Below are 17,632 nucleotides of genomic sequence, written 5' to 3'. Positions count from 1 at the left end.
CTATTTTCAGATGAAGAAACTAAGGTCAGAGCAGTCAGGTGGGTGCTGAAGCCACACCTGAGGACGTGGCACAGTTGGGATTTATACTTACTTCTGCTTGACTTCACACTTCGGTTTGCTCGGTGGCTTCCGATAGTGAATGATGTTGGATTTCAATGAAGGGGCAATCACTGTGGTTCAGGAAAGGGACAAGAGATTGAGCTAGATTTTAACATGTTGAAGGAAATCAGGCAAAGAGAGCACTTCTCATTCTTGCTAATGGTTAGCCCTACATTTTGTCGTATCAATTGAGAATATTGACTCTGACCATCACTTTTAGCAAGCCGCAAATCTAGACATGGTATGACTCGGAATTTTAGAACTTCCTCTAAAAGCAGGAGGAAATCTAGTATTATGGAATTAGAATTTCTGGGTCCTAGGAAGTGTTTAAAGCTTAGAGTATTTAAAATTGGGGTTGTTCTGAAAACCCAGGACCTATGGGCTGTGTGACAAGTGGGTGGGACAGAAACCAGGGCCATTGTTAAGATGTCTCTGCTAAAGAATTGTTCTTGATGTGTGGCCTAGCCAACTGCATAACCTCTACCCCCTCGCTTTCTCATCTTTAAAGTTGAGTAGACTAAATGAACTTAAAGCACCTTTCAAATCTAAAATTTTGTTTCCGTAAAACTATGGTGCTCTATTCAGTATTATAAACTACCTAGTATTAGATGTAAAAAAGAAAAAAAAAAGGAGGGAGGAGAAAGAAAAAAGTTTATTACTCTTCAGTCTGGAATTTTGAAGTGAACAATGAGGTCTTTTATACTTATTTTTGGCCTGCAGGGGTAATGAGGTTGAAGAGTCTTTAAAAAAACAAAAAAAACCTATCTGTTTTGTGTCTCTGGGGGTGTGTGCGTAAATAGATATATTTCTGTTCAAGTCCATCCAGGTCAGCCTCTGCTGATGAACTCTGCTGCCTTAGAGGACAGGCTTTCCCATTTCAAAGTGAGTTTAGTGGTTACTCAGACTTGAAGGAAACCAGGAAAACACTAAAGCCGCGGAGGCAGCGGGAAACACACTGGTCTTCGAGAAGGAGCCAGACAGATGATCGTTGTTCTTTATCTCCAAATTTTCATGACACTAAGTTTGAAAAAGTTCTTTTTTTGTTTTGTTTTCTGACAAGCTGGGGTTACGCCTCCCTGTCCTTTCTTAGTATATTTCCTTCAACGTCTGTCTTAATTTAAAAGCCTCTTCTGTAACATTCTTCGTTTAATTGTACTCACCTCCTCTGAAGGTGTCTAGCGAAGTCATAAGCCAACTGCATCTTTTTAAAATCAAAGCAAAGCGGTAAAAATAATTAGAACCCTTGAGGTTAAAACTGTGTCATTGATGGAGTCAGGGGAAATTCAGTGGCATTAAGTATGTTCCTAGTGTTGTGCAGCCATCACCCACTATCTATTTCCAGAACTTTTCATTATCCCAAACAGAAACTGTACCCATTAAACTTCTCCTTTCCCTTTCCCCCCAGCCTCTGGTAACCTCTCTTAGGCTTTCTGGCTCTATGAATTCGACTACTCAAGGTACCTCGTATAAGGGAAATCATACAGTATTTGTGTTTTTTTGTGACTGGTTTATTTCACTTAGTATGATGCCTCCCGGGTTCATCCATGTTGTAGTATGTATCAGAATTTCATTCCTTTTTAAGACTGAATAATAGTCCATTATATGTATACCCCACATTTTGTTTATCATTTGCTTTTCTGAACTACGTACTAATATATCTTAATTCTGATACTTCTGTGCAATCATGGGCATTCTTTTGGCTTTCAAGGGAGTTTTATAAAACTTGTATGGGTAAATTCCTATATAGTTCTAGCACTAAATTTTAAATTTAAAGGGAAGTTGGATGAAAGATATTGAGACAGGGGCCGGCCCCGTGGCTTAGTGGTTAAGTGTGTGCGCTGCACTACTGGCGGCCCGGGTTCAGATCCTGGGCACGCACCGACGCACTGCTTCTCCGGCCATGCTGAGGCGGCGTCCCACATATAGCAACTAGAAGGATGTGCAACTATGACATACAGCTATCTACTGGGGCTTTGGGGAAAAAAAAAAAAGAGGAGCATTGCCAATAGATGTTAGCTCAGAGCCAGTCTTCCTCAGCAAAAAGAGGAGGATTAACATGGATGTTAGCTCAGGGCTGATCTTCCTCACAAAAAAAAAAAAAAAAAAAAGATCTTGAGGGCGGGCCCCGTGGCTTAGTGGTTAAGTGCGCGCGCTCCTCTACTGGCGGCCTGGGTTCGGATCCCGGGCGCGCACCGACGCACCGCTTCTCCGGCCATGCTGGGGCCGCATCCCACATGCAGCAACTAGAAGGATGTGCAGCTATGACATACAACTATCCACTGGGGCTTTGGGGGAAAAATAAATAAAATTTAAAAAAAAGATCTTGAGACAACAGTGGTACTAATAGTAGTGGGATTAGTGGGACTTTTTTTTGCTGTGGAAAACATTAATATTAAATCTTAAGGGCACGTAATCGTAGAATCCTGATAGAATTGAACAGCTCTATCCCTACATTTCCTCGTTTCCATTTTTACCTTAGTGCTGAGCTGGAGCCGCTGTCTTCAAGCCCTGTGTCTTCAGCCATGGGCCCCGCACAGATGGTCAAATGACAGACGACCTGATGGGGAAAACAGGTGGTCCTGGGAAGGAGAGGCCCTCAGCATGTAAACTCTGATGCATCGTGTCTGGCCCTGCTGGTGCCCTCATCCCATCCCTCACCTTTCTTTTTTGACTGCATTAATGTGTGTGTCTAGGTTCCTGGGAAAAGGACTAACCTAGGCCAGTTATTGGGTCTTCTTTCACCCTTTCAAGCTTTCATTGGGTATTTAAAGAGAGACCCAGATGAAGAGCACTGGTCTTTAGTCTCAGACATTCAGAATGTGTGTGTATGTGTGTGTGTGTGTAGGGAGTGGAGAGGGAACAGAAGGTGTTCAGAGATCAAACAACAAATCAAGTCTAGTCTCTGTGTACTTACTGTTTACCTTATATTTGCAAAGGAAATTTCTAGAACAGTGTCTTGGTTCTTCCCAATTTCTCTCCTTTCTGGAGATCGAGCATATTCATTATTTTATTAGTACTGAGCAAAGCTCATTTTATGGATGAGGAGCTATCCCAGGGGAGGGCAGAGCTGGCTCCGGAGCCAGGCCACCACCATTGCTGCTTCTGTGCAGAACTTTTCTACAGCCTTCCCGGCTGCTTCTCAGAGGGGTTCTTTATTTAGAGTGAGCATTTTAATCATTTGTTGTGTCTGTGTGTGTGTGTGTATATATGTGTGTCCCCTGCTTATCATCACTCTAATGATGTCTTTACTGAAATCTTGCCCTGGTTTCCACAGATGTGCTGAAAAATCTATTCATTGTGGTTCATCGTATTAAGAAATAGACTTGGTGTCATAATAGAATGGGGAAGGAGGTCTTTGACGGTTATGGAACATGAGTGGCAAACAGCCTTATCTCTTACTCACCTTCCTCTTCTTTTTTTTTTTTAATTTTTTTATTTTTTGTGAGGAAGATCAGCCCTGAGCTAACATCAGCCAATCCTCCTCTTTTTTTTTTTTTTTTTTGCTGAGGTAGACTGGCCCTGTGCTAACATCCGTGCCCATCTTCCTCCACTGTATATGGGACACCGCCACAGTATGGCTTGACAAGCAGTGCCTTGGTGCACGCCCGGGATCCGGGCCGGCGAACCCGGGGTGCCGTGGTGGAACGCGTGCACTTAACTGCTTGCGCCACCAGGCCGGCCCCCCTCTTCTTTTTAAAACTGCTTTTGTTACACATCACAATCTCTTCTTCCTTTCAGGCTTCCTTTGCTTCGTGCTTTCACTTCCTAAGCATGCATAGAAGGTAGGGAATGCATTTCTGTCCTATTTCCTGGTATCGAAATCCTACCCACCTTTCAAGCTTCAGGTCAGTCGTAATCGAGGAAGCCTTCCTGGATCCCTTCTTTTCCTCTTGATTCACTTGCAGCTTTCCATTCTGTGGCGTGGACTGGAGTGTATTTCATCTTTCCTGCCAAGCCTGTAGGCTGCTTGTGTCCCTAGTTGTGCCTTCTGGGGAAAAAGCAATGGGAGCAGAAAAAAATGAATACTATTTCCAGTAATGAATGAAAATGTGAGAGTTATTTATTTGTGGCATTTTGTCTCAAAGTAGTGTAATGAGTAAGTAAAAAAAATTCTGTAGAACTTTTCATGCCATTAATTGAGGCATGGAGAACCTTTCTTTTCTCTTTTGTAGGTGACCACACAGATGAAACTTAGTTTTATTTAATTTCATCTAATTTAAAATTAGGAAAAGGTCATTGAGAAACTTTCATTAATTATATTTTCTATGTATTTTAAATTTTTATGTGATTATTAAATATGCTTTAATATGGGATTAAATGATTAATCTGTAAAAAGAAAGCAGAAATGGAAGAATGGTAATTCTAGTATCCATTTACTTAGCAAGCTTTAGAATATTGGTTTTTATTAGTTATGTTTGAAAACTGATTAACTATCTTTATAGCGCTTAATTTTATCGCTTCATTTAAGACTTGAGAAAAATGTAGACTTTGTTTTAATCAAAGTTCTAAATGCACATTGTTTTAAAAAACAGATATTTCCACAAGAGTGCCAAGAGCTACGAAGGGGCTAAGATTTTATCCTACTCGAAAGCTAACAAATCTGTCACAGTTTTTATGGATCCTGGCAGAAGACACAAGACTTCTGGCCAGAGACAAACGACAGATTATTGCCTATAGCAATGGCAGTAGCAGAGTTCCAGCGTATTTCATGTAGGTTCCCGAGCCTCAGTTCCCACAGGGCAATGCAGACAGAGCCAGGTGAAACCTGCAGAGGTAGGGGCTTGCATTACAGGAAAGGGAACCCTTATGCATGCCTTCCCTTTGCTCCAGGAAATGTTATTTTTATTATAACAGCAGTAAGCACCGTTGCCCTTTGCTAGGGAGGAAAACACTATCTCTATCTTTCAAGGCAGTTTGCTTTACAAATAGCCTTGAAAAAATAGCCCAGAATAAAAACGGCAATTAGTGCCTCACTCGAAAGATGTGCAGAAATGTGAGGGACCCATGGAGAATTGTCTCCCAACAAAGAGTTGTAGTTATAAAAAACTGCACTCTTCTCCCAGTGGACCCCAGAACTTCCGACTCTCTAGAACCCCATTGTCCAATAGAAATATGATGTGAGCTACACGTAATTTGGCTGCATTAAAAAAAAGCAAAAAGAAACATAAAATTAATTTTAATATTATATTTATATATTATATTTAACCCAGTATATCCAAAATTTTATCATTTTAATAGGTAAGCAATATAAAAAGTTACTAATGAGGTATTAGAATGACGCCTGTGTCCAGTACATGTGTTATAATACAACAGTAGTATCTTACACAATGCAGCCATCAAAGTGAGAAGGAGTCCTACCAAAAGAATAAAGTTGTGTTTAATGGAAAGACATTTTACATTGCTTCAATTTTAAACTTTAATTTTAATTAGTTAGAATAAACACACAAAAATTTATTTCATCTGTCGGGCTAGTTACATTTCAAGTGCTCAGTTGCCGCATGTGACTAGCGGCTACCATGTTGGACAGCGTAACCCTTTTCTTTTATTTTTTTTGAGGAAGATCAGCCCTGAGCTAACATCCATGCCAATCCTTCTGTTTTTGCTGAGGAAGACTGGCCCTGAGCTAACATCTGTACCTGTCTTCCTCTACTTTATGTGGCATGCCGCCACAGCATGGCTTGACAAGCGGTGTGTCAGTGCGCACCTGGGATTTGAACCCGGGCTGCCAGCAGCACAGCGCACACACTTAACTGCTATGCCACGGGGCCGGCCCCCAGCGTAACCCTATGTAGGTAACCATTTTCAACTTTCTACAGATTTCTTTGAACATGTATTTCCATGTCTCTAAATAATATGCTTATACTGTTTCTAGATTTTTCAGTTTTAGATTCTTCCTATTGACTTGCTACTATTAAAGAGGAGTTAGTTCTCTTTGTTTTGTTTTTTTTTTTGCGAGGAGGACCAGATGTGAACTAACATCCAATGCCAATCCTCCTCTTTTTTGCTGAGGAAGACTGGCCCTGGGCTAACATCCGTGCCCATCTTCCTCTACTTTATATGGGACGCCACCACAGCATGGCTTGTCAAGCTGTGCGTCGGTGTGCACCCAGGATCCGAACCGGTGAACCCCAGGCTGCCGCAGCGGAGTGCACACACTTAACCACTTGCGCCACTGGGCCCACCCTGAGTTAGTTCTCTTTTATCTCCAAACCCTCCCCTACTCACTCCCCAGCTGTTTCCCATTTCCCCAATCAATGGTTCTGAAAACTTTGCTTTCAACACCCTTTGCAGTCTTAAAAATTATTGAAGATCAGAAAGAGCTTTGTTTATGTGCTGTATGCTTATCAGTACTTATCCTATTAGAAACTAAAACTGAGAAAAAAAATTAAATATTTGTGAAAATAACAATAAGACCTTTATATATTAACATAAGTAATATTTTTTATCAAAAACCCTTTCATAAAAATTAATGAGAAGAGTAGCAGCATTTTATATTTTTGCAAATCTCTTTAATGTTTAGCTTAATGGAAAACAGAAAATACTTCTACACTCATTCTGTTGAGAAATCACACATGATGTAGCCTCTGGAAAACTGTACTGTATACTTGTAAGAAAGCAGGAGTGAAAAGGGTGAATGATGTCTTAGTATTACTATGGAAATAGTTTTGAGATCCTCTGAATATTATAATTTTTGTTAGACCACAACTCAATGTTTATATTATTATGACTGTGTATAAGGTGAGCTATATTAACATACCATGGTTTCTTGTACATTTTGTTTTCTTGAGAGAAAATGTCTTATTTTCATGTTTTGGTTTACCATGTACATTTTACTTACTCAACTCTGAACTCTACCTTAGTTGTCAAAATCTCCACAAGGGGCCAGCCCGGTGGTGTAGTGGTTAAATTTGCACACTCCACTTTGTCTGCCTGGGGTTTGCGGGTTCGGATCCCAGGCACAGACTGACGCACTGCTTGTCAAGCCATGCTGTGGCAGGCGTCCCACATATAAAGTAGAGGAAGATGGGCATAGATGTTAGCCCAGGGCCAATCTTCCTCAGCAAAAAGAGGAGGATTGGCAATGAATGTTAGCTCAGGGCTAATCATCCTTACCAAAAAAAAAAAATTTCTTCAAAATACATTTATTTGCAGCAAGAGTTCTCTCAGTTTTGTCTTAAAGTGTCTTCTGTGGCCATTTGACTTGATTTCAGTTGACTGGTTTCTTCCTAGGACTCCTACATATCCCGAGATCTCTCTTCTTCATAATCCTGGTGATTTCTGTTGCCTCTCTTTCTATTGGGGCCCTGATTCCTGGGCCCTCTGTCTTTTTTTTGATCGACAGCATAGCACAAACTTGGGGCCAGGTTGTGTAGGTTTGAATGTTGGCTCTTCTACTTACTAGCTATGTGACCTTGGTAGTTATTGAACCTCTTTATGCCTCAATTTCCTCGTCTAGAAGATAATACTTTCTGTGTAGGGTTGTGATGAAGATTCTGTGAGTTATTTAGCTAAATCACTTAGAAGAGCTCCTAGAGCATATTAAGCACTCCAAAATGGCGGTGTTATTGCTTTTAGAGTTCCTGGTGTACTTCATCTGTTGGTGGCGTGCTTCCTGCAGTAGCCTGCTGAGAGAAGGTGCCTGTGACTCTGCATGTATGAGAATGCCTTTATTCTACATCACCTTTGACCAGTAGTCTGGCTGGTTATTTAGAATTCTAGGTTGAAACAGTTTTCCGTTGGAATTTTGAACTCTGGCATTCAAGAGGGAGAGAAGGTAGGTGTTAAATTTCATTCTATTTTATTAAGCTATTTTATTGTAGCTTTCAGTGTTGCTGCTAAGAAGTTCAATGCCATTTTAAATTCTTTTTTTTTTTTTTTTAATTTTATTTATTTATTTTTCCCCCAAAGCCCCAGTAGATAGTTGTATGTCATAGCTGCACATCCTAGTTGCCGTATGTGGGATGCGGCCTCAGCATGGCTGGAGAAGTGGTGCATCGGTGCGTGCCCGGGATCCGAACCCGGGCCGCCAGCAGCGGAGTGCACGCACTTAACCACTAAGCCACAGGGCCGGCCCCATTTTAAATTCTTGATCCTTTGGATTTATTAACATTACTTCTCTGGAAGCTTGTAGAATCTTCTTTTTCCCAGGGTTCTGAAATTTCACAAGATATTTCCTTAGAAAGGACTGTTTTTAATCTATTGTGCTGGGCACCAGTAGGACACTTTCAATCTGATAAAACCTTTGTCCTTCCTTTCCATCAATTCTTTCTTTGCTGAATTTCTCCCCTTCGTTTTCTTCTTTCTCTGTGGAACACTTGTTATTTGAATATTGGCTCTCCTTTGTTAATCCTCTAATTTTCCTATTTTTCCATTTATTTGTCTTTTTGCTCTACTTTCTTGGAGCTTTCTTCAACATTAATTTCTAATTCTTAAATTGAATTTTTCATTTCAGCTATCATTTTTGATGTCTAAAAGCTCATTTTTGTTTTCTGTTCCTTTTTCATAGCCTCTTGTTCCTGTTCCATGGCTGCAATAGTTTCTCTTATGTCTCTGTAGTTAGTAATACTAAGATTTTGTTGTTGTTGTTGTTGTTGAAATTTTTATCTCTTTGCTGATCTTAATTTCTCCATGTGATAGAATATTTAGTAGGTACAAATTCTTCCATCACAGTATACATGTCCCTTTGCAATATGATTTTACGTCTCTTACCATCCAGAGGTAGAACCTTATTCCTGCTTAATTGTGGCTGGCCTGGTGACTTCTTCTGACTAATAGCATATGACAGAAGTGATATTGTGCATTTTCTAGAGCTTAGGCCTTACAAGGCTTTGGAGCTACTGTGTTTCTTCTCTTGGAACACTGCTCTGAGTCTGCAGTGTAAGGAAGGTGGTCTAGCTACTGGAGGATGAGAGGCAACCCAGCTGACACCAGTACCATGTGCAGACGTGAATGAGCCATATTGAACCCACCAAGCCGGGCAGTCCTCCATCTGAATGCAGCTGCCTAGGTGAAACCAGAAGAACTGCCCAAGCAACTCTAAAAGTGGTGAGAAATAACAAGTTATTGTTGTTTTAAGTCACTAAGGATTGTGGTTGATTATATAGAAAGAGTTAACTGATACCCTCCCCAGTTTTTTCCATTTGTGTTGATCTCTTCTGGGTCACAAGCTTTTCCTGGTACTTCTCTATTCTTGGAGGCCTGGGTGTGAAAGGTATATGCTGCCTGCCAATATTCTGGAAACAAGGAAGTTTGATTTAATTTCCTATTTCAGGTCCCTGCCCTCAACTGTGCCTTCTGCCCTCCAGGTCAGATACCCTGCGTTTTAGATTTTCCAGAGTCTTCTGCTGGGGCCTAGAAGGGTATTTACTGGGTTATGATGGATAGGGGGAGGGACCTGGGAATCTTAACTGCTTCTTAAATAGATTTTCGACCAGTCCTTAGTTTTTAACTCCGTGTCACCACTGCTTCCAGAGGAATTGTGCTGCCTGTTCCAGAGCACTTGGAGGAAGGGGGCTGAGTGTTGTTGTGGGGAGGGTGTGGAAGTTGTGCTGTAAATTGGGTTGTCTCTCAGCTTCCCTCACTGCCTGCTTTAGGATTCACCTTTCTGAGATTGCCAAGTCAGTTACCATTCACCTCCTCTAGCTTTCAAAATTTTATGCCGTTTCTTCAATTATATTCTTTGTATTTGAGGGGTTTGGGCTTTTTAAAAAATCACTTATTATCATTTCATCTTTAAACAGATCCTACTTTTAGATATACTGTCTAAATAGGCTAGTCCTTGCTGCAAGTGTAGAGAACTAGAAACAGAACTCTGACATTCAAAAGGGAGAGAGGATAGATGTTAAATTTTTAGCAGAGAAACATGAGCTTCCCTTGAAAGAGACTTTAGTCATTCAACAAACATAATCGAGTGGTTCTCTGTGCCACATTCTGTGCCTGGCTCTGGGATGTGGGGTCTGAAGAAGGGAGACTTGGTTTTGGCCCTCCTCTGCCTTCATCACACCATCTGGCTTTAGTTGTAGTATCTTATTTCATGTAGAAAGCCCCCTTTCCGAAGGGAACATAGGCAGTGTGGTCCAGTGCTGGTCATAAAAGGTCCCCTATTGCCTATGTTTCTGTGGCTGGAGCCCAAGAAAACTCTGGGATGATTTCTGGGAGACAACAGCCTAAACCGTGGACCTTCGTGTTTTTAATCATGGTGCTAATTATGGGGACCCCAAGAGCTTTCCTTGGCCAGTCTGGTGGGGCAGGCATGGTTGGGGTCTCTGGAGTTTGTTTCAATGTGAAACCTCCGAAAAGCGAGGCCCCTCCCTGCACTGAGTTACAGACAGCAGCCAGGCAGCAGAGGCCACCCTCCTGACAGGCAGGCCTGTGGGTGGGGGCAGAGACCAGGTACCCCCAGGCGAGGTGAGGCCACAGAGGCACAGATGGCAGAAAGAACTCCACACTGAATGGCAAGGAATCACTTGGGATCTTATCTGCTTCCTGCTCCTTCCCTTGGCCTGTTTCAGGAGGCGTTTGGGCATCCTCCCTTGAGTCACGATCCTCTGAGATACTTGCGTGGCTTTGGCAGCAATCACAGTAGTGGGTATTTTGCTCTGGTCACTGCAGCCTCTGGGCCACAGAACAAGAGTCCTTGGAGAGACGGTGAAATTGAGCCCCAGGGGAGCATTCAGTGGGACGAGAGGCCAACTGAACTAACTCAGACCATGCTTCCTGCTGCAGAAGGGCAATAGGTTGTGGATCTTGATTTATCCATCCAGCTCTTTGTTTATGCACAGCCGTGCAGACACACAGATGTGTGCATATACTTGTGTGTATATGTGTGTGTGTGTGCATGTATCTTTTTAAGAAAGAATATTTCCACTATAAAAAATGGTACAGTAGGCAATAGGTAGAGTTATTATCTGTAATAGGTTTGTTTGGACTTAAATCAAAATTACTTTAGCGGAAATTGTTGAGAAGAAGAGTTTACCTTTTAAAATTCTATCCCTTTCTTTATTGCAGTTGACAGTTATATCTGCCAGCTTTAGCCTTAACAAAGGTTAGCTAAGCTAACCAGTGCAGAGCCCTTCTTTTCTCTCTACTTGTCTAGGAGTCTTGGGTGTAATTAGAGGCTGACCAGGAAAATCCTGATTGTTCTTAGAGGTAGGTGCATATGTATGTGTATAGTCACATAAATAGTTAAATCCTTCTACTTCAAGTTCTGAATATGTTATGTCATGTTGATTTATAATAAAATAAATATATCTCCCTTCTTTTTTTTTTTTTTTTGGGTTTTCTTCTGAAACCATCTTTATTAGTTCAGTGTGTCCAGAATTTCTTTATGCACATGCAAGCAAGTATGAATATATATTCCCCCCTTTCTTACACAAAAGGTAGCATACAAGATACACTCTTCTGCATCTTGCTTTATTAACAAAATATCCTGGAAATCTTTACAAATCGGTACATACAGAGCTTCCTCATTCTTTTTTTTTTTTACAGCTCGTTAGCATTCGTGTGCAGGTACCATAATTTATTTAACCTTGGGTTGTTTCCAGTTTCTAACTATCAAAATGATGTAATAAATGATCTTGTATATGCATCATTTTGCATATTCCCAGAAATGGAATTGCTGAGTCAAGGGTATATGTGTATTTGTAATTTCAATAGATATTGCCAAATTGTCCTTCATAGGTCTTTAACTATTTTGCATTCCTACCTGCAGTGTATGACAGTATGTAGGCACTTTTTTTTTATGAAACAAGTTTTACTAATCATTTCAAAGGTCAATGAAATTGAAAAACTCCTAGCAGGACTGATGAAGGGGGAAAAATAATTCAAATTACTAACTTTAGGAATACAAATTAGGACATCACTACATATCATACAGATATATGAAGGCTAATAAGTAAATACAATAAACAACTTGAACAATTTGATATTTTACATAAAATGAGCAAGTTCCCTGAAAATAAAATTACTGAGATTGATATTAGAAGAAGTAGAAACTTCGAATTGCTCTATAACTATTAAAGAAATTGTATTCAACATTCCCCCACAAAAAACTCCAGGCCCAGATGGCTTCACCTGTGAATATTGTCTAACATTTAAGGAAGCAATAATATTAATCCTACATGATCATTCACCGAAAATAGAAGATGAGGGATATTTCTCACCTCATTTTATGATGTCAGCTTTCTGTGACCAAAACTTGATGGTCTATATCTTCTTGTGTTCATTTGGAGAGTTGTGTTTTTCAAGGAATTGGCCCATTTTAATCTAAATTGTGAAATTTATTGGCATAAGGTTGTTCGTAACCCTGTTTTAACATTTGCAACATCCATAAGATCTGTAGTGATGTCCTTTTTTATTCCTATTTGTTATTAGTATCTTCTCTTTTTATTCTTGATTAGTTTTTCTAGGTGTTTGTCAATTTTTAAAATAATTTTTCTAACAACCAACTCTTGGTTACTGATATTTTTTGTACCTTTGTTTTCTGTGTGTTTGCTTTCTGTGCTTCCTTTTTCCCTTTTTTCTACTACCTTGGGTTTTATTTGTTCTTCTTTTTCTAGTTCCTTAAGATGAAATCTGAGATTATTGAATTTCAGACTTTTCTTCCCCAACATACACGCTCAAGATTGTAAAAGTTTCTTTAAGGACTGCTTTGGTTGTACCCCCTAGTTTTGATATATTTTATGCCCATTGTCATTCAATTCAAAATATTTTCTAATTTCTAATTTGATTTCTACATTGACCCTTCTGTTATTTAGTGATGTACTACTTAATTTCCCAGCAGTTCTGGATTTTCTAGTTATCATATTGTCATTTATGATATCATGTATTTCCATTATGATCAGGACATATGCTCTGAATTATTTCAATCCTTTGAAATTTATTAAGCTTACTCTATAGCTCTGGATATGGTTAATTTTGGTAAATGTTTTATATGCATTTCAAGAAAGTTTATTCTGTTGTTGTTGGCTGTGGTGTCCTGTATATGTTAATTATTAATAGTTGTTCAGATCTTTTATATCTTTCCAGACTCATGGAGTGGGACAGGGGATGTTTGGGTCAATATATATCTCCCTTCTGCTTCCCTCTTGCTACTTTGCCTTTCTTTTTATTATTAAAAAAGGAATTAAGGAAAATATAGCCTGAGCCACATTTAACTCATTTCTTTAAATATTTTTTCCATTTTCTTCTCTATATAGTGATATTTTTCTAAATTAACTTAAACTAGTAAGTGTATGATTGGGACGAATATCATCTTTTAGAATTGGTTCATTTTAAAATACAGAGGCATATGCTAGTTATATCTAGTAGATTTTAATTTTGAAATGCCACTATAGCTCTTATTTTTTATGTCATAAGGTTTTCTAATGTTTCTTACTTATTCCAGGCTGAAATCTAGATTAATAATCAGTGGTTTTTGGACTTCTCTTACACATATCTTCTCATCTGTTTATCCCTGTGAGAACAGTCCTGCACTGAGTTTATCTCCACTTTATTTTTTCGATTTGATCTTTACCATTTTGACCTGTTTGAAGACAAGAGCGTTTGGTGGTGGAATAAAATTAGGAAGAGACCTTTAGCTTGGAGCAACAATGTAATTCAAGACATCCCCCATGGCCAGTTATGTGATGTCGGGCAATGCGCACAAAGCCTTTCTTTCCACACCCATCTTTCCCATTGCTCTGTGCTCCTAATAGAGTTTTATTGAATCTCAATTAGAAAACATAGTGTTTACGTTGTTAAGATTGATGTTCTTCAGAGCTAAGCTACGGAGTACACTATGATTGCTATGTACATAGTAATCTATAGTATACTATGATTGCATTTTTTAATCATTGCATGACTCTGATTTCTTTGGAGTCAATAATTATCTCCCCGGCCCCCTTCATTTGCTTTGTTTTCAATGTAGTTATTACAAATTCACCCCCAGACTCTGCCAGTTGTTTAAATCAGTTTTCAATATGTTTATTCCCATCAGTTATTTCATCAGTTTCATCTTCTTGAAGATTTCTCTCTTAGGGCCTGCTCATGCCTACTGTGGGTTGTCTCTTGGCCCGTTACACAGCCTAGGATGTTCCTTTACTAGCAGCCTGGTATTTCCTTTTCTTCCTTCTTATGTTATGATACCCTTTTTGATTCTTATGTTTTCCTCTTAGTTTATACTTTACTTTTGATGGAGTACATCCTCCAGTAGCTTCCTGAGAAAGGGTGCATAAAGGTAAATATTTTGAGACCTTGCCTATCTTAAAATGTAAAATATTTTTATTTTCCCCATAATTTACTTAACAGTTCATCTGGTTCTAGGAATTCTCATCTGGAATTCAATTTCCTTCAGCACTTTGGAGGTATTGCTCTATTATCATCTGGCTTCTGTGATTGGTTCTTATGAAGTATGAAAACATTCTGCTTCTGAATCCTTTTTATGTGGCTTATTTTCACCCTCTCTGGAAAGCTATGTGATATTCTTTTTCCCAGTGCTCTAACATTTCATGATTAATAAATGCATCTTGGTTTTGGTCTGTTTTCATCCATTGTGCTGGTATTCCAAGGGTCTTTTCAATCTGAAAATCATTCTTTCATTTTGAGAAATAGCCTTGAATTATTTAATTGATGACTTCCTTTCATTTTTTTCTGTTTTTTCTTTCTGGTTGTCCTGTTATTCAGATGGTGGATCTCCTTTTCTGGTTCTCTAAATTACTGTATTTCTTCTCTGATTTTCCATCAATTGGTTTGCCGGTTTGCTTAATTCCCAGAGAGTTTTCCTCAACTTTATTTTCCAATGCTTCTTTAGAGCTTTTCAGTTTTCGCTATCGTGTCATTAATTTTTTTTTATTGAGGTCATAATAGTTTATAACATTGTGAAATTTCAGTTGTACATTATTATTTGTCAGTCACCATATAAATGGACCCCTTCACCCTCTTGTGCTCACTTCCCAACCTCTTTCCCCCTAGTAACTGCCAAACTGTTCTCTCTGTCCTTCTGTTAGTTTATCTTCCACATATGAGTGAAATCATAGGGTGTTTGTCTTTCTCTGTCTGGCTTATTTTGCTTAACATAATACACTCAGGGTCCATCCATGTTGTTGCAAATGGGCCGATTTTGTCTTTTTTATGGCTGAGTAGTATTCCATTGTATATATGTACCACGTCTTTATCCAGTCATCAGTCGATGGACACTTGGGTTACTTCCACTTCTTGGCTATAGTGAATAATGCTGCAATGAACATAGGGGTGCATAAGTCTCTTTGGATTGTTGATTTCAAGTTCTTTGGATAAATACTCAGTAGTGAGATAGCTAGGTCATATGGTATTTCTATTTTTAATTTTTTGAGGAATCTCCGTATTGTCTTCCATAGAGGCTGCACCAGTTTGCATTCCCACCAGCAGTGTACGAGGGTTTCCTTTTCTCTACAACCTCTCCAACATTTGTTATTTTTTGTCTTGGTGATATAGGGTGTAAGGTAATATCTTAGTCTAGTTTTGATTTGCATTTCCCTGATGATTAGTAATGTTGAACATCTTTTCATATGCCTATTGGCCATCTGTATATCTTCTTTGGAAAAATGTCTGCTCATATCCTCTGCCCATTTTTTGATCTGGTTGTTTGTTTTGTTGTTCAGTTGTGTGAGTTCTTTATACATTATGGCGATTAACCCTTTGTCGGATATATGATTTGCAAATATTTTCTCCCAGCTGGTGGGTTGTCTTTTCATTTTGATCCTGGTTTCTTTTGCCGTGCAGAAGCTGTTTAGTCTGATGAAGTCCCACTTATTTATTTTTTCTTTTGTTTTCCTTGTCCAAGTGGCATGTCATTAATTTTTAAGAGCTCTTTTTTATTTGCTAACTCATTACTATAAGACAAACCACCCCAAATGTAGTAACATAAAACATTGCCATTTTATTTTTTGCTCACATATTTTGTGCGTCAGGAATTCAGTTAAGACTTGAGTGACTAGGGGCTGGAGTCATCTAGTGGCTTCTTTACTCACCTGTCTGGCACCTGGGCAGGGATGAATCAAAGACTGGGTTCAACTGGCGCTATTGACTTGGTTACCCATCTATGCGTGGCCTCTCCATGTGGCTTCTTACAACATAGAAGCTGGTTCTTCTTCTTCTTTTTTTTTTTTTTTGGTGAGGAAGATCAGCCCTGAGCTAACATGCATGCCAATCCTCCTCTCTTTGCTGAGGAAGACTGGCCCTGGGCTCACATCTGTGCCCATCTTCCTCCACTTTATATGGGACGCTGCCACAGCATGGCCTGACAGGCGGTGCATCAGTTCACGCCCGGGATCCGAACCCGGGCTGCCAGCATGGAGCACCTGCACTTAACCACTACACCACAGGGCCAGCCCCTGTGGTGCTGCTTCTGAAAGGGAGCTTCTGGAGAGCAAATTTTCCAAGACAAGCAGGTGGCAGCTGCATGTTTTCACATGACCCAGCCTTGGTGGTCACACAGCATCACTTCTGCCAAACTCTACTGGTCACTGTAATCATAAGGTTGTTCAAATTCAAGGAGAAGGGAATTTTGATTACTTCTTGATTGGAGAGTGGCAAAGTCACACTGCAGAAGAGCATATGGGATGGGAGTATTGTTTTGCCCGTTTTCAGACCGTGTACTCTGTGTCACTTATTGATTGATTGAATGTAGTATCTTTTCTTATTTCTCTGAGGATTTTATTAGTAGTTTTCTTCTTCCTGCACAATCTCTTTCCTTTGAACATTTGGGGGAATTTCCAACGGAAGCATCATATTTAAATCTTTTCCTCGTGGTCTGATTGGATTCCCTAGCGTTGGCTTAGTTACCAAAGTTCTGGGAGCTGATAGCTGAAGATAGGGAAGGAGATCTCAATTATTCATCATCCTTGGGTTCATTTAGTCCAGCTGTTTCCTGGTTGGGTACTGTGCTTTCCTTAGTACTTGGTGTGCTCCAGCCTGGAAAACCTCTGTAGAGGTTAAATCTTGGGTCTTTGCCAGGTTTTGGGGTGGAGACCCAACTGCTTTGTAAACAGCTGCCAGTCAATACTGTTTTGTTTTTTAAATACTCTCATCCCCCACTGGTATCTGTGCCACCATTTCCCTGAACCTTGTGAGGATCCTGTAGTATAAATAGAACTGGTTCTTTCTTTCCTATTGTCAGTCTGGGATTCTTAGGTCTGCTTAATCAGTTACCTTTCATCCATCTGCTTTTCACATTTTCCTTGCTGCCTCCTCTCGTGCTCCCTGAGGTCATTGTGTCTGTCCTTCCACTCCAGCAAATACTCAGCGGCACCCTAATCCTGACGGATTGGGAACACTTCTAGTGACCCGTTTTGTTACCTCAGGCACATTTGATGCTTTTCGTCTTGTCCCCTTCCTTGACTAGCCTCCTTATTGCTAGCATTGTAAAAGATCAGAGTTTACTTTCAATATTTATAGAACTTAGTATTCTAGTGCTTGGTTTTAATTTTAAAAGCCACGTATTAAGAACCATTGCCCTTATGTCCAGGCTTTCCTTCTTTTCTTCACGTGGTGGAATTAATTTTTTTCACCATTTCTT

General features: G+C 39.7%; 1 protein-coding gene across 5 annotated transcripts in view; it reads left to right on the top strand.

Moving 5' to 3' along the window:
• GCNT1 (glucosaminyl (N-acetyl) transferase 1) overlaps window positions 1-17,632 on the top strand; it is a 49,573-nt gene that overhangs the window by 15,668 nt on the left and 16,273 nt on the right. The window contains exon 3 of one of the 5 annotated variants that reach the window (XR_015555380.1): window positions 2,579-7,655. The exons of 3 other annotated variants lie outside the window; for them this stretch is intronic. The gene's annotated coding sequence lies outside the window, so the exon portion shown is untranslated. Of the gene's footprint in view, window positions 1-2,578; window positions 7,656-8,907; window positions 9,145-17,632 lie in introns of those variants that run through there. One more of the 5 variants, XM_004439630.3, reaches the window with a different exon arrangement.

This window comes from Ceratotherium simum, chromosome 20 (genome assembly GCF_057802395.1).
Source record: "Ceratotherium simum simum isolate JZ-2026a chromosome 20, ASM5780239v1, whole genome shotgun sequence".
Classification (NCBI taxonomy): domain Eukaryota; kingdom Metazoa; phylum Chordata; class Mammalia; order Perissodactyla; family Rhinocerotidae; genus Ceratotherium; species Ceratotherium simum.
Note: the sequence above shows the minus strand (reverse complement) of the source record. Positions and strands in the feature narration are given on the sequence as shown.